Source organism: Bidens hawaiensis, unplaced genomic scaffold (genome assembly GCF_021521415.1).
Source record: "Bidens hawaiensis isolate Kalapana, Puna unplaced genomic scaffold, B.hawaiensis_p1.1 tig00041180_1, whole genome shotgun sequence".
Lineage (NCBI taxonomy): Eukaryota > Viridiplantae > Streptophyta > Magnoliopsida > Asterales > Asteraceae > Bidens > Bidens hawaiensis.
The window spans coordinates 152,666-156,769 of NW_027497287.1; the positions used below are offsets into that span (position 1 = coordinate 152,666).

Genomic DNA, 4,104 nt, shown 5'->3' on the forward strand with positions numbered 1-4,104 from the left:
ACTGAAAGTCAAACATGTAACACTGCATAAAATAAAGTTTATCAACACAAATGTTGGTGAGCAATTTCATAGTTTTGAACAATATTTATATAATAGGAAATTCCACAACTTGTATACAAAACAATAAATAATAGCAACAATTTAGATGATAAAATCGTTAATAAGAATACATTAACGACACCTTACTATAAGAGAATACTAAATAGTCTAGGATTTATATGAAATCGTTAATAAGAATACATTAACGACACCTTGCTATAAGAGAATACCAAATAGCTTCGGATTTGTGAATCAACCAACCAAAAACGGTAGACACGTTAGCATGTAAGCATGTAAGCATAGAACATCAAATCGAGCATTTATTTAAGTAAAGTATACAATAAAGTTTGTGGTTTAAGACTTAAGTATAAAGCATTTGGTTTAAATAAGTATGCAATATCACCCCCAAAACGAAAGATGGAAAATGGGGAATGAAAGTACTCACGTTCAAGTAATAAACTTGAAAGATTGGTAATTTGGAGATTAACCGGAACGACGAGTTTATCGAACAAAGCCTAAAAGAAAAGAAGTCTTGTATTAGAAAAGTTGCCTTGGAAGTCTTTAAATGAAAATAAATGTTAAGAAATGTAAATAATTAAAGTTTAAGGTTTAAAATGTAAATATTTATGGAATTATAACAATAGTCCTTTAAAAATATAAGTTTGCTCGAAACCGGGTTAAAATATCTAGCCTTAATATTTACTCAACCTATGTTAAGTAATAAGGTGGGTCAAAATGCTAGAATGAAAGTCCCTTTATAATATAGATACTAAAACGGGTTTTAAGGAGTGTTCGGGTTGTTATTTCGAGTCTTGATAATTGGTCAAACCCAAAGTTAACTTTTCAAAATAATGAATGTTATAAGATAACTCAAAAAAATTTAATAAGACTTAACCAAGTATATAGTTCTATTGTTTTAGACTAACAACGTCTGTTAAGCGAGTGTTCGGTTTTGTCGATCCAAACTTTGTTATAAGATCAAGTTGGACTCAAAATTCCAAGTACTTTAAGAAAATAATTAAAATCAGTTTATAAGCTATTTTTAAAGAAATATACACGTCTTGATAGCTAGAAACACGCTTGTGTGTCTTAAGCGAGTGAAATCGGTTTAGTTCAGTTTGGTTCGGTTCCCATCTCACAATAAGTTCATGAATGGTTTAGTTCAGTTTGGTTCGGTTTCCATCTCACAATCGGTTTAGTTCAGTATAATAATTTTATAAATGATGATACTTAAGTTTTACAACCAAAAAGTTAACAATAAAGTCTTTAAACGAAAATTCGGTTTTCAGTTCGGATCTTGTTTCGGGTTAAAATCGAGGTAACATTCTACAAAGCCATAACCATAGAACTTATATAAATGATTTTGGAAACTTAAATCTAACATAAAGCATGTTTAAACAATTATTTAACAAAACTAGTAAACAAAGTTTGGTTTACGGTTTGAAACTATTTACGGTTAAACCGAGGCTAGTCTCTTCAAACCCATAACCATGGAACTTCATAAATATGATATACAAACTAAAATGAGCAGAAGTTAAGCATGGTTAATATGTATAAACAACTTATATAAGCGTATATATATATCAAGGACTACGAAAGTCCTCCATGAAGCCTTGCCTTACGAGGCCCGACACTCAACCGATCGAGACTGGAAAAGTGACCACCAAAGGTAATAAGGGGTGTATATTATATATATGTTGTATAACCACATTCAAGTATTATTGAGACTATATAAGTTAATTAGTATGAAAGACTTTACTCAGTTTGACTTTTGAAAGTCAGGCCTTCAAAAACAAAGAAAATAACCTTGAAAGAACTTGAATTTGGTAGAGAAAATGAAGTGTGAGCAGGGATTAATGAAGGAAAAGGTTGGGTATAAATAGGATAAGATTGAAAGGGTTAAGCATGAGGTCTAATGGGTAAAATTCGGATTGGATAATAGCATAAACAACCAACAAACAAAAACATTGCAGCTGCTGGTCTGTAGCCCATCGCGCCACGCGACCACCAGAGTCCTCACCCATCGCGTATCGCAATGGGGTGGGCGGCCAGACCTTTTCAAACTTTGATAAAATGACAATTTGGTCCCTGGAGTTCGTTTTAAGCGTTTTTAAGGCGTTTTAAGGACAGAAAAGGGTGTTTTCAAGACCCAACAAGTGTAAAACAATATTGTAACATAAAATCCATCATTTTGATTATATCATAAGTTTCGGTTTACAAAATGGGTCGGTTTATATGATAAATGAATACAAAAACGAATACAAATAGGACCCGAATTTGCCGAATGTCAGAGGTTTTTATTGGTCCCAACTATTTTATTTTTGCCGGCGGTGGTCCCAACTATCATTTTGGCTGGCAACGGTCCCAACTTTCACATACGTTGAATTCACCAATCCGCGACCAACTCCGTTAGGTAAAAGCTGATGTGTCCGTCCTAGTTGTCAAAAACAGCTGACATGGGCATCCTACGTGGACCGATTGTGTATTATACATACTCCCCAAATCCCCAACGTTCGAATACATCAAAATCCACAAATTACAAGCCCTAATTGAACCAGTTTCATTCTCAAGCCTTAATCACACTAAAATTTGATCGCAATGAGCTCATCATAATCTTGTACATCTGCTCATAAGAAAAACCCTAAAATTTTGAAACTTGATTTACATGGAAATGTCTACTGCAAACACGATTTAATTTCAATTCGTAGGGTTGCTGGTCACAGAAGTTATCGAAACGGTGATGAATTCTACAGTTACCCTTTATGGACTGTAAGTACATTATTTAGCTTTCAAGTTTAATTTTGAAAATTCTTTCTTTGTGGTTAGAATCAACACTACAAATTCTTTCTTTGGGGCTAGAATCAAGACTGCAAATTCCATGTGGAAAGAAGATTATGATGACTTCCTAAAGAAATGAAGTTCAAGAAAAGATTAAGAAATAAAAGAGATGCAAATAGAAAATTTAAAGTTAAAGTACATGATGTTGGAAGAAGAGAACAAGACTTTGAAGCTTCAACTCTCAATGAAAAAGTCCAATTGGAAGAGTAATAGTGTTTTAGGTTTAGCAATTGTTGTGATAGCACTTTGGTGGATTTTATTTGTCTGAAAACTTTGTGTTGGTTAAAGAACATGGTGTTGGAATGCAATGTGTTTCCTTGGGCCCCTTGGCTATCAAGAATATGTTGTTATATAATCTATTAATGTTAATGGATATATGCATACAAGAACATGGTCTATCTACACATGGTGTATATGCACATATGGACTTTCTTTTTTTGACCAAAATGACATACTTATCAATGATCACATGGTCTATCTACACATCCATATCGACCAAATGAAAACATTGACTATTGACTAAATGAACAGATTTATTGGTCAAATTGACCAAATGAACAGATTTATTGGTCAAAATGACCATAATGCCCCTATCAAATTAACTTCACAAATGACCAAGTAATTGACCAAATGAACATTAGAACCTACTACATATAGATAGTGTCCATAACTTGTTAATGTGATATAGATGTGTAGATAGGAACCACAAATTTGACCAAACTTGACCAAACCAGATTATGTCCACATATTCGACCAAACTAACTGGTCAAAATGACCATAAAGGCCATACCAGATTAAGTCCACATATTTGACCAAACTAACTGTCAAAATGACCATAATGCCCATTGCAGATTAAGTCCACAGATTTGACCAACCAAACTAACTGTCAAAATTACCATAATGCCCATTGTAGATTAAGTCCACAGATTTGACCAACGAAACTAAAATGACTATAATGCCCATTGCAGATTCAGTTCATAAAATTGACCAAACTGTCAAAATGACCATAATGCACATTGCAGATTATGTCCACAAATTTAACCAAACTAACTGTCAAAATGACCATAATGCTCATAACATATTAAGTTCATAAAATTGACCAAAAAAACTACAACTAATAATCATACAATAATTTCCATACATTAACCACAAGTCTGCAAAATACATTAACAGTACATATTAAAAACATTCCATACAAACATTTCAAAATACCACAAGTCTGCAAAA

At 32.9% G+C, this 4,104-nt stretch overlaps 1 long non-coding RNA gene across 1 annotated transcript; it reads left to right on the top strand.

Moving 5' to 3' along the window:
* Nucleotides 1–3,523: 3,523 nt before the first annotated feature.
* LOC143592751 (uncharacterized) lies at nucleotides 3,524–4,104 on the top strand. The gene is made up of 2 exons (XR_013145977.1): nucleotides 3,524–3,795; nucleotides 3,852–4,104. It is a non-coding gene; the product is annotated as an uncharacterized LOC143592751 (long non-coding RNA).